Source organism: Pleurodeles waltl, chromosome 1_2, assembly GCF_031143425.1.
Source record: "Pleurodeles waltl isolate 20211129_DDA chromosome 1_2, aPleWal1.hap1.20221129, whole genome shotgun sequence".
In the NCBI taxonomy this organism is placed as follows: domain Eukaryota; kingdom Metazoa; phylum Chordata; class Amphibia; order Caudata; family Salamandridae; genus Pleurodeles; species Pleurodeles waltl.
Window position 1 is genome coordinate 1,207,729,669 of NC_090437.1, and position 20,902 is coordinate 1,207,750,570.

Consider the following 20,902-nt stretch of genomic DNA (forward strand, 5'->3'; position numbering starts at 1 on the left):
CAGCACAGGGGGACAGATGGCATGTCCACTCGGCCTCCGTCCGGTCTGGGCTACCCTTCAGCAGCAGTATTATGGGGCCTCACCCTCCAGTTATTTCAGCAGGGCTCCCACAGGCTGATTCTCACACACCGACCAGAGGGCCTGCTCGCATACCGTACCTGCCTTCCACCGTCCTCATCTCTTCTCCGCTAGTCTCTCGGGGGGGGTTCTGATCACTCCTCCTGGGTGCGGAAGGCCTCTCCTCTCTCTTGGCGGCTCTCGGACACCTCCCACGCAGCAAACAGCGGGCAGGTCCAGCCTTGGGGCATACTCTAACGTGCTGAGGCCCAGCAGCTCCTACCAGAGGGCTCAGGCATAGGCCGCGCCAGTCACACAGGCGGACCCAGTGTCCCAGTGCTACACTGCTTGTCCGGTCTGTGCACAGGTGATTTCCCTACCCCACTTCCAGGCGGTGGGAGCCCCGATCACGGGTCAACAACAGAATATTTGGCAGGCCAACCCAGAGCTTCAGAATTAGGCAGCCGCCGTCTTAGGCAGTTAGGCTCCTCCTCCTTCCACCCCTGCATTCATTTGAGGGGCTAGAGTACATTCTCTGCTGGCAGCTCTGAATTGGGTTTTTTTCAGCACCTGCTCCCCTAATGACAGAGACCACGTGGTAGGCCCACTCTGATGAGGGGGCAGCTCGACTTCACCTGCCTTGTAAATGGAACTTAATTAGCTTTCCGGCCCATGGCTGACGTGGTACATAAATTAATTTAATCTAGTGAATAAGAGTAAATTAAGACTCAGGTGGCCACTGTTGTGAGAGCAGAGCATGCAAGTGGGCAGCACAGTGTTATAGTTGCTTTAAATGCATTGCATTATCTCAGCAGCTCGGGTGGCCCCTGGGGCAATATTGGTGCGTGACTAATGCCTTTTAGTGCACTGATGCGGACAGAAGCACTAAATTGCATCAGTCTAACCCCTGATGCTTGGTACTTGACAGGGCTGCAACACTGCACCTCACCTTTCCATAAACCTTCTCTCACATATATTTAATGTGTTTTATAGGGTTACTCATACCAGCGTAGGATGATAGAGAACTTTACATCCTCAACACATTATATACAGATAGTGAATCAGGTGTATAAATCAGTGTATAGGAAATGCACATAAGACAAAAAGGACTACAAGGTGTAGGAGTCACATGCCATCCATTCTAGTAGGCATTATATTTTAAGAGCTCATAATCTGGAGAAGCAGAAACCTAGGATTTAAAAAGTAACACAGGGGTTGTGGTTGGCACTACTAACAAGAATTTATTTTTAACCAAAAAATCCCATTTTAGGCATTAAAATTATGAAAGTCTGATGAAAATACGTTCAAGCCTATGCCTTGCAGTTTACATACAGCTTCTTGAGGATACTTCATAGCTCACTGTGCTACATTAGGATATTAATTTATGAACTGAAAGTAACAAAAGGTTCTGTGTGACAAAAACAAACCCACTAAGCTATGAAGATAAAATACAGTTCTGTGATTTGCATAGTGCATGTTCTTTGCACCAGGTATTTTAACCATCTGTACTACTTTATGATAAGTCACAACTGCCTCTAGACAAAATACTTAGGGTCTAATTACGAGTTTGACAGATGGGAACACCCATCCGCCAAACCCCCGACAGTGTGGCCAACACTGTAGTTGCGACCTCCCCACCGGACCTATTATGACATTTCCGCTGGGCTGACTTGCGGAAAGCAATGTTTTCAGCCTTCAGCCCAGCAAGAAAGTGGCAGCAGCATTGTCACGGGCTCATAATCGAGCCGGCGGCAATGTTACCACCTGCACAAGCATCCTCGTAATGCGCACTGTCTGCACAGCAGACAATGTGCATTACGAGGGTGCTCGGCATAGGGGGCCCTGCACTGTCCATGCTACAGGCACAGGCATGGGCAGTGCAGGGGCCCCCCTGTGGCCCCCTGCACCTGTCCTCCGCTAGCCTCTTCATGGCGCTGGTACCACCACGGAAAGGCTGGTGAAGAACCAGCTTGTAATCAGCACGCAGCGGCGCCTTGGCTGATTACATCCTGCACTCGCCGTCAGCTCCCTGGGATCACCGATACTGATGGAGACGGCAGTACCCTGGCAGTTGGACTGCTAGGGCCGTAATGTGGAGGTGAGACGCCACAGCAGCAGTGGTCTAGTGACCGATAGACTTAGGCCCTCAGTCTTGTTCCAGCGAGAACATTAATCACCACAGTTATCTTGATACTTTGGTTATTATTTGAAAATTGTTGTACACACAAGAAGCTCTGCAGCAGGTGCCTTTAAACCCCTACATTAATTAAGAACACAGCACCCGGACTCCCTGGCCCCAAGCTCCGCTTACCATGTGGTGGCACCAATCACACTGCCTTAAAGCCAGCCCTGCTCTCCATCAGACTTTAAAAGTTCAACAAACTCCCTATTTTGCGTTTCTCTTTATAATGCTTAAGTCCAAGAAATGCCTTTCATTTTGTTTTCCTTCATTTAAGAAGCTCAAATGTGCTCCATGCCTATGTCTTTTTGAGAAAATAGCTCAAGGTGCACTTATTATGATGAAGACCTCTTTAGTTTTTGTAATGCATTTTACTGTTTTTTTTCTAGCCCTCTACCTTCCCTTTGAATGCTTTTCTTAGGTATTGCTCACCAGGGAGCTCCTTTTGTGTGAGGCACTTCATGAAGTTGGTAAAGAATTGGCAAACTGGTGACACACACAGTTCTTACCTAATGTGTTCACAAATGAAACACCAGTTTCATTATTTGATCAAGTAAAACACGTTCACACAAAGAAAGCGAAGCACACATGTTAATATAAAGGCAAACAGGTCTGGGTGTCATCTGAGGTCCTTAACGAGGAGTGGGTGTGCAAGGCTATTTGACCTCAAACAAGGACCATATATTAATTAGCATTCATATGTGGGAATAGAATGTCTCCATGATAATTATGAGCGAAAATGTCATTATGGGAGTCGAAACTGACAGGGTATATACTATAGGTAAATCAAGAGAATTGTCATACCTATTCTCCTGGAATGCTGAGGATCCTCTTTCCAAAGGTTCTTAATTTGAGAGCACTTGACAGCATACACCCCACAGATCTTTTAACAGACAGTCCTGTGCTCTATTTATCACCTCATAATTATGATGCCTGCAATGTTTTCACAAATTAAACATTTGTCAAAGTAAACATTTGATTTGTGCATCAAACAGAACCAGATACAGGCTTGCTACCAAAAGTATAGTCTCAGTTACTTAACATATGTTGGGAGTGGTACAAAAACTAACTCCCCCTTTTTTTGTACTTTTTTGATGAACATATTGTCTTCTGGTTGTTTCACTTTCCACATTAATGTAGTTTATACTAATGTCTATTCCATGCACAAAAAAACTAAATAGCCTTTACAAGCTCATATAAAAGGTGTTATTGCAAAGCTCAGTAGTGCACAGTGAAAACAATGTAACAACATTGCATGCGTGAAAAACTAAGTTCATGAAGGAAAGTTGTAACCTTTAGGTGTCTGTGCAGGCACTTAGCCATATATTTTTTGCCTGTTTTTGACTTGCATGGTTGCTCTGTAATGCTAAAAATAACTGGTTGCATTGCCAGGTTTACAGCCCTACTTCAAGCTCAGTCTTGTCTAATTCTTAGTCCCACCATTAGCCAAACCTACTTAGAGCTCAGTCTATCACAGTGTCTAACACATTACAGCACAAAGATTTGCCAACACAGAGTACAGCCCTACAGGCTCTCTAATCCCATTTACATGCAAGCCCTATCCTTACCTTTAGCCTTTCTGAGAGCAAAAATCTTTCCTTTCTGAGTCGGTCCAATCCACCGTAGAGCCTTGTCTAGTGTCTGCTCTAGGCTACGGCCCAACCAGCTCATCTCAGCCGCAGTCAGCTCACCCTAAACCTAGAGCAAAGAGCAGCCCAGAGACCAAACTGAAGGCCAACCAGGCACCAGTTCTGGTTTTTATCTCTCTCAGCCGTTGTTTCCAAATCTGCAAACTTTGGGCCCAATTCACAAAGGTAGACTTTTGTTCTAAACTTAGGCCAAAAAGTTCAAGTCACGACTGTGGGAATTCACAAAGGGCATTCATGATTACTATCTTTATTACTGCACTCGGGTTGGAGATCCACCCCTAGTGGGACATAAAGATAGTAATCGTAAATGCCCTTTGTGAATTCCCAAAGGTGTAAACTTAGACTTCTGGTCTAAGTTTAGAACAAAAGTCTAAGTTTACCTTTGTGAATCAGGCCCATTGTGTGTGTTTAGAAATAAGGTCCATCACTATCCAAACAGCCACATCCTTACTTACACTGTTTTACTTGTCGGAATTGTCATTGTTGGTCCCACCATCCACGTGTTTATAGTGTGTAGTGAGGATGCTGGTGGAGTGCAAGAATTAGATACCATCCCATGGTGATTGGGACAAGAAACCCTTGCCCCAACATCAGCAGTTGTGTCTCCAAGTACACATACTTTTGAGAATAATAACTGGACATTTTTGACTGGTTTACTTTCTTGGAGATAAATTCAAAATACATTTTCAAAACTATGAGGAGCTCTAATGCCCCGCCACAATCTCTAACAGGGCCTGCACTAAAATGGCATTTGGTATTTTCAACTGTTTTACCCCCAGCTAAATTATAATTTTGTCCTGTATTAGTAGATAATGTACCATAAAACTGTGTTAGAATTTTCATCTATCAAAGTATGTGATGATTAACACTACTAGGAATAGCAGGATTCTGGGCTCCATCATTCTTCACTGACCACTGAAAGTGATATTAGACCCATCAGCCAATACCCCAAAACAGTGGATACCATGTGTACACATATGACATCCAGTTCCACCTCAGGTACAAAGAGGGAGCTAGGGTCTGACATAAAGAGTCAAATTTAGAGTGTAAAAGATGTGGGATATCGGCCAAAAAGTTGTGAATGTCCTGTCTGCCATTTTCTAGACTGTATAGAAGCCAGAAACAATTAAAGTAGGGCAGATGGGACATCCACCACTTTTGACTCATGGGCTACATCTGCCAAATTTCAAATCTTGGCCCTAAATGTCAAACTGTCACAAAGACACTAGTCCTGAATGCAGAAAGAAGTGACTATGCTCAAGAGCAGAATACGCATTTTCTTATGAGTCGGAGAGACCACACAACCCTCTCTTCTTCGTGACCTGGCTTGATAGGAACACTGATTTCACAGAGAACTGAACACTCCCGTCTTTCCCTATACAACTCTTCATTTTAACTCTGTGCCTTTAGTCTGTCCTCTTTATAATTGTCAAACTCGCATGGCAGCCTAGTGTGCCGCTTCCTGGAAGGCCCCAATGGTACTTTGTGAGCCTTCACTTCCCCTTTCCTCCACAACCCCGGCCCCACCATCATCTCTGCACTGAGATGGTAGTATTGAGCAATGCCATATACACACCAACAGTAGACAAAGAATATAGGGCCAGATGTATCATTCTTTACAATAGCGATTACCTAATTGCTATTTGTTGCGAATCGCAATTAAGTAATCGCTATTGGAATATATGAAACTCCAGGAGTTTCATACTGCGATTCACAAGGGCTCGCAAATGGACCTACCTCATTAATATTCATGAGGTAGGTCGCAATTATCGAGCCATTGCGAATGGCTACAATCACCGGGATGGTAGCCTGCTGGGCTCAGCAGACCGCTGTGTCTGTGATTGCTTTTTAATAAAGCAATCTTTTTTTTTTAAATGCAGCCCATTTTCCTTAAAGGAAAACGGGATGTGTTTAAAAATTGGGCTCAGCAGACCACCAATCTTTTTTTTTTTAATGCAGCCCGTTTTCCTTAAATTTGAAATTGGTGGTAACTGTGATTGTTTTGCGACCGCATTCACTGTATCAAAACAATCATACATACCTCTGTGATTCAGTATTAGGAAGGGACGCCCTTGATACGCCCCTTCCTGATACTGAATCGGTATGTAGTTGCAAATCCAATTTGCGATTCGGTTACAAGATACCGAGGGGGTCATTCTGACCCTGGCGGTCTATGACCGCCAGGGTCGCGGATGACTGAAGCACCGCCAACAGGCTGGCGGTGCTTCAAAGCCCATTCCGACCGCGGCGGTAAAGCCGCGGTCGGAAAACCGGGTCCGGCGGTTTCCCGCCGGATTTCCCCCGGCTGGGCTAATCCTCCAAGCGGCGCTGCAAGCAGCGCCGCCATGGGGATTCCGACCCCCTTCCCGCCAGCCTGTTTCTGGCGGTGAAAACCGCCAGGAAGAGGATGGCGGGAATGGGTGTCCTGGGGCCCCTGGGGGCCCCTGCACTGCCCATGCCACTGGCATGGGCAGTGCAGGGGCCCCCTAACAGGGCCCCAGCATGCTTTTCACTGTCTGCTTAGCAGACAGTGAAAAGCACGACGGGTGCAACTGCACCCGTCACACACCTGCAACACCGCCGGCTCCATTCGGAGCCGGCTTCAGTGTTGCAGGCTGCCTTCCCGCTGGGCCGGCGGGCGCTAACAATGTTAGCGCCCGCCGGCCCAGCGGGAAGGTCGGAATGGCCCCAGCGGTCTTTCAACCGCGGATCGGCCATATGGCGGTTCCCGCCTGGCGGGCGGCGGGAGGGCCCGAATCGTAAATTGGACTTGTTACATACCAAAATGCATTTTTGCGATCGCAAACATGTTTGATACATCTGGCCCATTGTCTTTGGCGCCTAAAAAAATGTATTAATTGTATTCTACTCAAATGATAAGTGACTTCCAATAACGTTAGATAGCTAGAACAATGTGTTAATTGAGTTTTTTTAAAAGGGAAGGAGAATGACGCTAAGGGACACAAAAAGTAAGACAACATCATTAAAAAGTCTATATGCTCAAACCTAACATGAATTGTACTGCATAGTCTGTTCTATAACAGTGCAGTGGACGGGAGTAGCAGAAAAAACACTTAACAATCACCACGAGCAACACTATTGCGCTTCAAGCTGCTCTATAGAAAGAGGATTAATGTGCATGTTGTTGGGGGTTGTATGGAGAGGTTGGGGAGGAAAGCTTTGAAGCTTTATCCACATTACCAGACCGTTATGCAGATAACAAAGCGGCAGTCTGCATAGTGATGTTCAGGGTGCAGGTGAAGCTTCAAGGCACTGTTACAGGTGCCCTAATTTCTCTACTGCTATTTTATAGGGGCCCAGTCGGTCATTAGTATTTGGTGCATACTTGAAGCTCTTTCCTAGATGACCTCTTTACAAGACCCCATGCTGATCATACAGCTATGTAAACTGAACCCAGGCACCAGTATACATAAGAATTTAGTTCTGTGGGAGATGTGGCAGCTTCGGGTCATTGTTACAAATCAAATCAAATCAAATCATTAGCATTTATAAAGCGCGCTACTCACCCGTGCGGGTCTCAAGGCGCTAGGGACAAAGGGGGTGGTTATCGCTGCTCGAACAGCCAGGTCTTTAGGAGTCTCCGGAAAGCGGAGTGGTCCTGGGTGGTCCTGAGGCTGGTGGGGAGGGAGTTCCAGGTCTTGGCCGCCAGGAAGGAGAAAGATCTCCCACCCGCCGTAGAGCGTCGGATGCGAGGGACGGCGGCGAGTGCGAGGCCAGAGGAGCGGAGGGGGCGGGTGGGGACGTAGAAGTTGAGCCGTCTGTTGAGGTATTCCGGTCCCTTGTCGTGGAGGGCTTTGTGTGCGTGGGTGAGAAGTCGGAAGGTGATCCTTTTGCTGACTGGGAGCCAATGCAGGTGTCTCAGGTGTGCGGAGATGTGGCTGTTGCGGGGTACGTCGAGGATGAGGCGGGCTGAGGTGTTTTGAATGCGTTGCAGGCGATTTTGGAGTTTGGCGGTGGTCCCAGCGTAGAGGGTGTTGCCGTAGTCCAGGCGGCTCGTGACGAGGGCGTGGGTCACGGTTTTTCTGGTGTCGGCGGGGATCCAGCTTCAACATCATTGGTAACGTAGATGTGAGACCCAAAAGTTATTTGGGTCATGGTGGTGAGAACTGGGCAGAATCCAGATCTCATTTACCACTTGGGGAATAAATTGTGTATTGTCCAAATTACCTGTTTTATGCAAGAACTGCCCGTTGCTTTTAGCATTGTGCGGTTGTCCATGGAGGAAGAGTTTTGGAAGCTTTAGTGAAGATAGCATTTTAATTTCACATCATTCTATTGGCTTACATTTGTTATTGTTTCCAAAAAATAAGTACTTTTCACTGCAAAGCAAGAAACTTTGTAATTTTATAGATACAGAGGGTCACAAAATGACAGAAAGCAACTAGCGAATGACACGATCTTACAAAAACACTTGGATGTGCACCGTCTCAATCATACTTGACACACACAATGACCACTTTAGCATAATAATAGTAATCACAATAAATGGTGTTGGATATACCGTACCTATATTTTTTAAGTGCTGTGAATGTAAGATGTTTTCATTACACAGTCCAATGCACTGACTCAGACGCACTCTCAATAGAAATATCAAATACCCTATAGGAAAAATATACTATAAATTGATTCGCAAAAACGCGTCAAAAATTATTCACTGACTTTCCTATTTTGCATACCAACCAGTGTCCTGTACTAGTGGGTCGGTTCTCAAAATCACCATTCTCAGTGGGGCGCAATTCGACCTACCTCAGCAATATTCATGAGATAGGTGTCAAATTGTAACTCACTCTGAAAGGATGCATCACAGAGAGGATGGCCTGCTAGTATCAGCAAACTACCTTGTCTGTGATCCAGTTTCGATAAATGCATCTCATTTTCCTTAAAGGAAGCATGGCTGCATTTTTTGTTAAAGTTTGTTTTAGTTGACAGCGGTCCCCTGAACAAACTTTTTTATTCCTAAAGAGGAAGGAATGGGATACCACGTCATTTGAGGCGTTGGTAATGTATCAGTGGTCGCATTTGGAATTGCAGCTGCAAACCACTGACACATAGGTGGTCATTCTGACCCTGGCGGTCTTTGACCGCCAGGGCGGAGGACCGCGGGAGCACCGCCGACAGGCCGGCGGTGCTCCAATGGGGATTCCGACCGCGGCGGTAAAGCCGCGGTCGGACCGGCACCACTGGCGGGGTCCCGCCAGTGTACCGCGGCCCCATTGAATCCTCCGCGGCGGCGCAGCTTGCTGCACCGCCGCGGGGATTCCGACCCCCCCTACCGCCATCCAGATCCCGGCGGTCGGACCGCCGAGATCCGGATGGCGGTAGGGGGGGTCGCGGGGCCCCTGGGGGCCCCTGCAGTGCCCATGCCACTGGCATGGGCATTGCAGGGGCCCCCGTAAGAGGGCCCCTACATGTATTTCACTGTCTGCTGCGCAGACAGTGAAATACGCGACGGGTGCAACTGCACCCGTCGCACAGCTTCCACTCCGCCGGCTCGATTCCGAGCCGGCTTCATCGTGGAAGCCTCTTTCCCGCTGGGCTGGCTGGCGGTCTGAAGGCGACCGCCCGCCAGCCCAGCGGGAAAGTCAGAATTACCGCCGCGGTCTTTCGACCGCGGAACGGTAACCTGACGGCGGGACTTTGGCGGGCGGCCTCCGCCGCCCGCCAAGGTCAGAATGAGGGCCATAGCCTTTCGGATCTCAGTTTGGAAAGGGCACCCTAATTACACTATTTCCAAACAGCAATTCAGAAATCATTCCTAAGCTCCTTTTGGGATTCTGTAACCTATTATCAAATCACACGTTTAGTAAATAGTACAAAGCCATTTTGTGGTTGCAAGCCCTGTGATTTATTGAATCAACGGCTTTACAACCGTTAACCCGGCCCTGTGTCCTTACAAATGACGAACAACAATACCCTGTGGGCACAATGGCAACTCAAGTGCTCCTGCATTTATCACAGATGAATAAAAAAAAATAATCACACATGAACACAAACATTTATTCATAGCTGTTCTGTGTTCTTGATCTGTTACTGGAAGCAATATAAAGAGAATGGCAAACCGTAGAGCTGCCTCTAATGGAGCATAGCAATAAGCCGTGCTCCCCGGCCAAAACACAAACATTTCAACAATTTTTATCAGATTACAAGTTTTGCTTAGCTTTGTTTTTTCACAAGAAAACATTTTCATCAAGTCACATAACAGTCAAGGATGCTTGATGGGGTGAGTAGTGTGGTGCGTACTTGCAATGAAATTAAAAAAAGATAACTGTTTTTTTAATCTTCATAGCTGGGCTGTCCTGATTTTGACAGGGGGTGCTTGGAAGGTGGGGGCCCTGTGCAATTGCCCACTTTGCCCATGCCTTAAAACGTCTCTGTTACTTAGATATGGAAACATGAGGCAAAAGACCATACCTATGGGACCTAACAATAAAGGGATTTTCCTAAAGGGGAAAATATTTGGGGAAAATAAATGGTTTTTTAACCATACGTAGCGGACCTAAAAATAAAGTGACTTTTTTATAGGCTTACCCTAAGGTATTTTTATTTTTATCTGGATCTCTGCAATGATCTAGGATTTATAATTTAACAAGAACTTCCTCATACTTCATACTCATAAGGTTGAGTCCACCCTGGGAGTACCATCTTACCAGTGTGAGGTGAGGAAGCCTATGATAAAGCATGCCACATCATGTGGGTGAGACTTCCTTATCCAGAAGAAATGGATCTGGTCTTTCACCCTAGAGATATTTAATGTGGAATACAATATTCTTATCAAACCTTGAGAGGGACAGGGAGATTAGAATGGTCCAGTGTACAGCCTCCCTAAGTCTAATATAAATCAATAGAGTACACTGATCCACAGAAAAAGGAAAGGGTAAAAACATGGATCCTAAAGGCACTTCTAAAATTAGAAGCAAGAGCCCTCACACATCCACTGGATGTCATGGTTCATCATAGGGCTTTCTCCTCGTCAGACTGGCGCTGCAATGTCTAATGGGCCCCACTAGGGGGCTCTTTGCCAGAGATCTTAATTTGAAGTGTGTGCCATGTTTTGAAGTAGGGATAAATTTAAACCTACAGTCAGAGAAGAGCAGGATAAAGGGGAAATTAAAATTGGCTCGAGAGCCTCAAAAGAGTGTGTTTTATTAGGCGTTGAGGAACCCTTCCAGCAATACCCTCCACAGATTTTGGCTTGTGAGGGTATCGTCTGTGGTATTGCTGCAACAACTGGGGGGATGTAGGTGACCCACTGCTCCCACGTGCGATCTTCAAGACCATAACCCTTCCAATAAACTAGGTAATGGAGTCTACGCTGCACCCTTCTTAAGGCCACAATGACCTCCACTTTGAATTCCAGTCCATCATTCTGCATCACTGGGAAAAGCTTATTGGGGTATTAAGTACCGGATGCAACAGGCTTTGGTAGAGAAACATGAAAGACAGGGTGTATTCTTAAGGTGGCTGGCAGCTCCAATTTCATAGCAATAGGATAGATCTTCTTAATAATCTGTAAGAACCAATTTACTGAGGTTTGAATTTACGTGACTCCTTCAAGGCAATATTATGAGTGAACAACAAGGCCATACACCCAATAGAATAGTCAGGACTGGGGTGGCGGTGGAGATCCGCACTTCTTTTGTAAACTGCTTTAGCTTTGTCCAAATTGACCTGCGTAGTTTTCTGTATGTAGTGTATGTGATCTGCTGATTCTAGGGAAACAGGAATAGGAGAGGTGAGAGAGGAGTGTGAAAGCAAGAAACAAGCATAAATGCCATAATTGCCAAAGAAAGGGGAAAACATAGTAGAAGAGTGCATCCCATTATTATAGGCAACATCAGCAGCCCATTTATATGTGTCCCAATCAGAGGTGGAATGCAACAATTGACACCTTAAATACTGGTCAAGGCATTGGTTCACTCTCCCAGTCTGACCATCAGTTTGGAGATGTTGGCCCAAGGACAAATGTACATCACTCTGTAATATGTTCCCCAACCTTCTCTAGAACGTATACACAAATTGGGAACCCCAGTCGGAAATAATGATAGACAGACGACTGTGGATCCATGCTTACCCCTGTCAGTGGTTAGCACAAATCCGAAAAAGGAGACAAAGGGGGACACGAAATTCACACTTTTCTCATTTTGCATAAAGATTGTTGCCCCATAACATTGTTAGAATGACCCTGGCATGTTTCTTATGGTCTTTCACAGAAGAGGAGTATATAAGGATGTCATCAATATAAACAATAGCACAGAGGTCTAGATAGTCCCTCAGTACTTCAGTTATGAAGTACTGGAAGGCAGGTGGCGCATTACAAAGACCAAAGGGCATGACCATGCACTCATACAACCCGATTTTGGTACAAGAGGTGGTCTTCCATTCAACTCCTTCCTGAACTCGTACCAAATGGTACGCTCTTCCTAAGCCAAGTTTGGTAAACATTTTAGCATCTCTCACCTGATTGAGTAAAAAATGAATCAAGGTTAAAGGGTACTGATTTTTTACTGTAACTCCATTAAGAGCCCTGTAGTCGATACAAGCAAAGAACCCTTCTTCTTTCTTTTGTATAAAGACTAGAGGAGAATAGACTAGTAAAGAAGAAGGCCTAATAAACCCAATACTAATCATTTCGTCATGATGGGACCTGACATATATGTTCTAATTTTCAGTCAGCGCATATATTCTGCTACAAGGCAGAAGAGCTCCGGGAGCCAGGTCAATATGACAATTGTAGGGACAATGAGGGGGTAGGGTGGAATGTTTTGGGCTTATTGAATACCTCTGCTAAATCATGGCAGCATGTTGGCAATGCAGGTACTTGGAGATCTATTTTCGCCAAGTTCTCATTATGAGACGGGGAGGAGCCAAGATGGCGACCGGGATGGACGGCTAGAGCGAGCGCTCCATCCCGGACCCACTACAAATATCCTGTAGGACGCCCCCGTGGTGACGGGGACGCAGGAGCGGCCTCCGACTGATCGGCCTGTTAAAGTGGAGCCTGGCGCCGTCGAGGTGGGGGCCCCCGACCAGTGACTTCCCTTCACATGGGGGACCGGAGTACGGAGCGCCCGCCATCTTGGGATCGAGGAGGCTGAAGGCACTGCCTGGGGCTCCGGAGCGCTGAGGCTTGGTGACTGATTTGTGAGCCCGGGGGCCGCAGCGGGGCTCCCCGAGACCGTAAGGCATTGGAGAACACGACGGGGTGAGGCCGGGAGGGGCTCCCTGCCAGATGCGTCCGCTGCGGTGGGGGCTACCATCCCGAGCCAACCTCTCGAATCGTTGACTGGAGCGCGGAGCGCTCACCTTTCTGTACCAAAGTGGCTGCGTGCGGCGCCCGAGGCTCTGGGGCGTACGGGGCAGGCCCGCGAGCCGAGTGATCGCCGCAAGGCTCCTTAAGCCTGTATAACACTGCGTATTGAGACCTCCCTGCCCGGGGCCCTTTCCGGCGCTGGGAGATCCGGGCGCGCCAAGGCCGAGTGGAAGTAAATCACCTCTTGGCCCCCACGCGCTGCTCCTGAATATGTAGTTCTGACTGGCTGGTACGGGGGCAGCTGCCCAGGATCTCGCCACCCTAGATGCTGCTAGAGTGCACCGCGTGACGGAGAGCGGAGGAATAGCTGCTGTGGCCCACTAGCTACGGTGGGGGCGGCGGGGCCGCTCCTACGATTCCCTTCTCACCCCCCCCCCACAAATCCGTGCTTGTCCAGCGGAGCGCACCCCTTGGAGCTGACCTCGACAGGGTCAGGGGCTTGAACGAGGGTCCAAGGGAACGGACCTGGAAACAAGAGGAACATAGACCGGCGCAGTTAGTCTCCAATCAGCCTGGTACAGACACTCTTCCCCAGCATCAGGGGCCGCTTGGTCCCGTTGCCCCCTCAACACCCTGTAAGCAAACAGGGGTAAGATCAAGGTTACCAGGCCTGCGTACCAGGTCCAACTAAAACCTGCCCCCTGACGCGGGACCGTACGAAAGGGGATTATAAACTGAGTCAGTGAAGAGGGACAAAGGAGAAGATAAAGTGGAGGAATAGGGAAGGAGGAAAAGTGGGGAAACCCGCCAAAATATCACACCGAGACTCCCCACTGAACGAACACAATGGCTGGTAGGCTGAAATCAGCCAAAAATCAAGACAGATCCACGCAAGGCCCAGCATCCACCGACCAACCGACAAGCCCGACCATACAATCACTGGAGAGTACACTTGCATCACAATCCGCGCAACAAGAGAGGGTACTACAAGCGATAATGGACACTAAAACTTCTCTGGAGAATAGAATCGACGCAGTATCGCAAGACTTGAATTTACTCCGTGTGGATCACCGCAAGCTAGCGGAAAGAGTCAAAACGGTGGAAGAGGGGGTGACAGAGTTATCTCCCACGGTTAAGGACAACCAAAAACAGATTAAACGCATGGCCGCGGAATTGAAGGCGCTATGGAAGCGGGCGGAAGAGGCTGAGAGCAGATCGCGTCGGAATAATATCCGCTTCGTGGGGTTTCCCGAAAACATGCAACAACAAAGCACGGAAATATTTCTAGAACAATGGCTAATCAAAGAGGTGCTAGGTGGGGCCCCATCCAAGCTATTCACTGTGGAACGGGTGCATAGAATTCCGGGTAGGCCCCCGCTCCCTGGACAACCACCCAGACCATTGATCGCCAGATTCCTAAACTTCCGGGATAGAGATGCAATCCTACAACAGTTCCGTAACAAAGGCCCATTTAATTATGAGGAATCAACCATTAACGCATACCCAGACTTCACACAAGAGGTGCAAAGAAAACGTAACTCATATATTAGGGTTAAGCAACGACTGCGTGAACTCAACATTAAATACGCATTACTTTTTCCCGCCAAGCTGAGAGTGACATCAGATGATCGTATTCACATATTCAACTCCCCTGAAGACGTTTGGACATGGCTACACGCCAAAGGCCTAGCAAGCATGACAGATGATGCGGATAGAGAAGAGTGGTCGACCTCGACATCAAGAAAACGCTCAAGAAGGCGCACCAGGGCCCAACCGTCCCCCAACAGGTAGCTGAAGAGAGAGCAAAAGTTTTGAAAGAAACCCCTCTGCTAACACAAAACACATTCAAAATAATTAGGGAGCTACCGGAGATTAACTCGGACTCGGACACGATCAGCTCTGTCTCTACTATAATGGACGAAGCAAAAGGCCCGAGGGTCACCCCCAGAGCAGCGGATGATCTCTTTTTTTAATTGAATTTTGCACATAGTAACATACAATAACATAAACATAGACAGGTCCCCTCGTCTTAACAATAACAAGATAACCTAATGATCCTTCTCATCTCGTCTCTGCCCCAAGTAGCAAGAAATAAATTGCAGTAACATATCCCACAGTAAGCGTCAATACCTGGGGGCACACCAACTATTCTGCCCATCAGTCACCAGATAACAAGGTCATCAACGTCAGCCTTAAAGAGGTTCATAAGCGACCGAGAATCTGAGCGTAATATAGCAGAGGGGAGAAAACAACAAGGAACACACTACTCTAATAGGCAGGTGGAGCACAAACCAGATCACTCAGATCTGTCTCAACAACACAAGAGCATACCTAATCCATGGGAAGGAGGGATGAGTCTCTCCCGTGGGCAGCACCAGTCATATCCCCTACACACTGCAAGCAGCTAGATAACCATTAAAAGGGGTCCAAATATCTCTGGGGCGAGACCCCCCAGGCATGAGGTCCCAAAAGATCACCAGCTGGTCATGGCAGTAGGCAGCATCTCGCAACCATTCAGATCTGCGCGGAGCCCTCCTCCTACCCCAACACATAGCAACCCTTCTCTTTGCCAGCAGCAGAAGCAGACCAGCCAAACGCCTGTGTGGCCCTGGGATCTCGTCCATACATCCAAGTAAGCCAACCCTGGGGTAGAGAGAAAGCTCCAGATCAACCATGACAGAGATAGCTTGCCACACCTCTACCCAAAAATCATGTACTTCCGCACATTCCCATGCCAGATGTAAGAAGCCCGCATCCGGAGCTCCACAGCGGGCGCATCGCGAGTTAGAACGTAGGCCCATAGAGTGAAGCCCCTTAGGTGTATAATAAAGGCGATGCAAGAACTTAAAATGCAGCAGTCGCAGCCTGTAGTTCGGGGACAGCACTCTCAAATGCGCGCAGCACCCACGCCATACAGCCACAGTAATGGGTTCGCCCAGTTCTTCCTCCCACGCAATTCTGGAGCGCTCCCCAGGACCATCTCTCTGCTCTTGCATACAATTATACAGCTTGGTCACCAACTTGTCAGGAGACCGTGCACTGCAGAGCACTTCCAAAGCACGAAATTCTGACGGGGCTCCAGGTGGATTAAGAAATCGGTCTCGCAACATAGCTCTAACTCGAAGAGCGCACAGATGCTGCAGCGCCGTGCCCTCGCAGCCAGCCAGAGCATCCGAGACGTCAAGAAGACGTCCGTCATCCAGCCAATCCCCTAGCACAGTCAAGCCAGCAGCACGGAGAAAATTACGCACCCCACCATCTCGAAACATCCTGTCGTCTGCAGCCGCCATGACAGGGAGCGAGGGGGCAAATGGAACAGTAACTCCAGATCGTCTTCTCAGCGCCTCCCACGCTTTCATGGTGCATGCCACTGTATCTATTCCCGTGGCCCGGGACAGTACCTGATTTCCAAACATACGCACCAAACTATCTGGCCACATGGAGTCACTCTCTGGCGCCAAATGCGGCATATAACGTATCTGGTTCATCCAATAATACGCAAAGGGGGCCTGTGCACAATAGTAATAAAGTTCTAAATCCGGAGTAGCAAGCCCACCCAATTCAAACGGCAGTGTCAGCCTCTCCCAGGAAATACGCGGCTGCCACCCCGCCCACGCCAAACTAATTAACGCTGATCGCAATTTCCGAAAGTAGCCGCCGGCAAGAGGAAGCGGGAGATTCACAAACAGGTACAAGACCTTAGGAAGTACCACCATCTTTGCTATGGCAATACGTCCAATTAGCGAGAGAGGTAGAGCGCGCCAGATCTCAACCTTTTCCTCCAACCATGCCAATGCAACATCATAGTTAGCCCGTCGCAGTTTATCAACATCTCTGCACATCTGGATACCCAAATATCGCACCGGTCCCTCTGTCCATTCCAGAGAGTATCGGGAGGTAAATTGCGTCACACTGGGGGTTATAGGCAATATTGTCGATTTCGACCAATTGATAGTGATTCCAGAGAGGCCGCCAAAACGCACAACTTCATCTAATAAGATATCCAAGTTCCGACCGGGGTTCCGCACATACAATGCAATATCATCAGCGTATAGCGAGATCAAAACTGGTCGTTGCCGAAACTGCAAGCCTCTATCATTGTGTCTCTGTCGCAACCCTGCCGCTAAAGGCTCCATAGCTATCGCGAACAGGAGGGGCGACAGCGGGCACCCCTGACGCGTACCGCGCGCAACTGGAAACGTGGCCGACACGCCTCCATTGAGGCGCAACCTGGCAGTGGGAAGAGTATATAGTAGACGGATCCACTGCACAAAACAAGCACTGAGTCCCACCCGGCCTAATAGCATGAACATATAATCCCAGGCCAAAGAGTCAAAGGCCTTGGCAGCATCAAGAAATACCGCAGCCACATTATCTCCATCCCCCAAATAACCTGTCACCGCAAAGAAAGTGCGAAAATTGTGGCTCGTAGATCTTCCAGGGACAAAACCAGACTGGTCCGGCAGCACCAGCCGAGAGAGAAGGGGCTGCAGACACGTCGCAATCATCTTTGCCAGAATTTTATTATCAATGTTTATCATAGAAAGAGGGCGGTAAGAGTCGCAACGGGTCGGGTCCTTCCCAGGTTTCAGAATTGTTACCAACAAAGCTTCTCTAAGGAAGGCTGGAAGTGACCCCGCCTCCAGGGATTCCATATACACCTCCAACAAGCGCGGGGCAAGGATATCTACATATTCTTTATAAAATGCCGGGGAAAGGCCGTCCACGCCTGGAGATTTATCCCCTGGCAACCCACGGATAGCCGCCGACACCTCCTCTACGGTGAACGGCTCATCTAGATACGCCCTGTGCGCCTCCTCAAACCAGACCAGAGCAATATCCTCAAAGTAGGCCCGTATCGCCTCCCCACTTGGGCCTGCCGGGGCTCGTAGAGCCGCGCAAAGTATTCAGTGAACACCTGCATTATATCATTGGAGCCAGTCACGCTTCCACCACCGTCGTCAATAACCTCTGTGACATAATTGCTGGCCCAAGGCCTGCGAAGCATGCCCGCAAGTGTACACCCCGCTCTCTCACCTTCTCCATATCGACGAGCTTGGGCATACTTCCCAGCAAAACATAGGTCTCTCATAGAGGCCTCCTCATACAAGAAAACCTTGCGTCGGATTTCAACAAGCACCTCGCTCGACCAGCTGGATGCCAACTGCCTCTCAAGCTCTACAAGCCTACTCTCAATATCTGCCATCTCCCGCTGCATGGCCTTCACGATCCCGTGCTGTTTGGAAAGACAAAGTCCGCGTATAACAACTTTGAATGTCTCCCAAACGGTGCCCACTGAGTTCACAGATCCGCGGTTTTCAGAAAAAAACAGCTGTATTGCCACCCTGACTTCCTCCCGAAAAACCTCATCTTGTAGCGCACCACTAGGCAACCGCCACAAAGTCATCTGACGCAACTCACTGGGTATCAGTAGCTCCAGCTTCACTGGTGAGTGGTCCGATAAGGTGCGGGGGAGGTGATCTACCGCACTAGTCCAAACCTCCACGTCTCTAGTGCTCAGCCAACGGTCTATACGAGACCAGCTGTTATGTACATAGTTCAGACACGTCCCCTCTCTCACACCCGCGTGCCTCCGTCTCCACAGATCCACTAACTCGCCACTCTGCATTACCGCCGTCAGGGACCTTGCCGCCGAGACGTGCTGCATTCTGGCCACACTCTCGCGATCCATCTGAGCGTCCAAAACCACATTAAAATCTCCACCCCAAATCACTGCACCGGCCCCCAAGGACTCCACAAGTCGCCACAGCTCCAAGAAGAACTCTGGGTCGTCTACATTCGGTCCATATACTGCCACAAGTCGGCAGGCTCTGTCGAGCAACGTACCGCTCAATAAGACGTATCTACCATTTGGATCTACAATAACTTCGCGCATGCGCCACTGCAACCCCTTTCGGATTAGGATAGCGACTCCTCGAGCGTACCCAGAGTACGTGGAGCAGTGTACTTCGCCAACCCAGCTGGCTTTCAGTCTGCCCATCGTGGTCGCCACCAGGTGTGTCTCCTGCAGCATACAGATGTCAATGTTGTGTCGCCTAGCATATGCAGTTACCAATCGAGCCTTCCTCCAATCATTAAGCCCACGTACATTCCACGTCAAACAACGAATCAGCGTCGCTTCATCACCTCTCATCCCATATCACAGATGCCCATAACCTCACAAGCAAGCACACCTCCACCTGCCAAAAACGGTAATAAAGAACAACCATTGCACCTATAAAACCCAACATAACAATCAGCATCAATCTGTGCCCTCCCCCACCCACACTGGCCCCCCTATCGGACCCTTACAGTAGCCCACCCATTCAACCCCAAGACCCACCCCCAACTTTGAAAGCAGAAAGTAATAGGACTCATCCCAGGGGCAGTGGTCGGCCATCAGCTCTCCACCCAGAGTACACTAGGGGAAGAGGGGCCAAACCACTCTACAGACTCAGCCACACAGGACGCGGCCCCGCGACCCCCCCGGCAGCCTCAATCTATACACTTAAGTCAGTCACAGCCGGCTAGTCATTATCATTTAAATCAGCCTCACCGGCCCCCGGCCCTCCGGACCCCGCAGCCCCGCGCCCACCAGGCAAGCGCCTAGCAAACTTAGTCGCCTGCTTTGGGTCTGTAAAGTACAGCACCTTTCCCTCGTGTCGCACCCTCAATCTAGCTGGATATAGTAGAGCAAACCCAACTCCAGCCTGATTCAGCAGCCGTTTGGCCGGCAGGAATGCTCGCCTCTGAGCCTGCACACCAGGGGTGTAATCCGGATAAAAGTTAAGTTCGGAATTCTTATAAACTGATGGCCTTCTCTCCCTCGCCAGGCGAAGGATGGTGTCTCGGTCTCTATAGTTCAGCAAACGCGATATGATTGGCCGAGGAGGCGCTCCCGGCGGAGGACGGGTTCCCAAGGACCGGTGCGCCCTCTCCACCACCAGCATCCGGGAGAGTTCACCAGTAAACAACTCCGATAGCATACTCTCAACAAAGTCTTCCATGCGACCCATATCCGTCGCCTCCGGGAGTCCTACTATGCGGATATTATTCCGCCGAGAACGCGCCTCCAAGTCCTCATTCTTGTTCCGTATTACCTCCAGGATACGCTCCATTTGTGCGACTTGGTCTCTGTCTCCCCGGTGTGCATCATCTATCTCTGACGTGCGTGATTCCAGTGCCTCAAACCGGGAATCGTGATCATCAACCCGGGCTCTTATGCGGTCTAGCCGCTCCGTCACATGATCTAGCTTGGCGTCAATGCCAGCCAGACTAGTCTTGAGTTCTAGAAACATGGATCGCACCGAAATCTCCGGGCTCTCTTCTCCTACTTCAACTTCGCTGGACTGGGAAGCAGAGGCAGCACTTCTCTTTTTTCCACCTTCAAAGGTGAGTTTCGCCTTTCTATGGTCAGACTTGGCCATAGTGCAACACGGCTTGTGCGGTCACCAGGCCACACCAAAATGTCTAGGATTGACCAGGGCAGTGGGGTTTACTGCGATAACCGTGCTCCTAGCTGCCCCACTCGCCCCGCCGAGCCCAGCCAAAATTTTACTCACCAGGTCCACAACGAGTTTCACCACAGATCAGATCGCGTTGGCATTCACAAGCGACTCACCAGTCCCTAGTCTCCGCCAGGAGACTCCACAACACAGTAAGTATTCGGTTCTTCCATCGAGTCCAGACTCCACGGTTTAAGGGCCTAGCACAGCCTCAGGCTTTCAGCAAATCTCAGCAAATCTC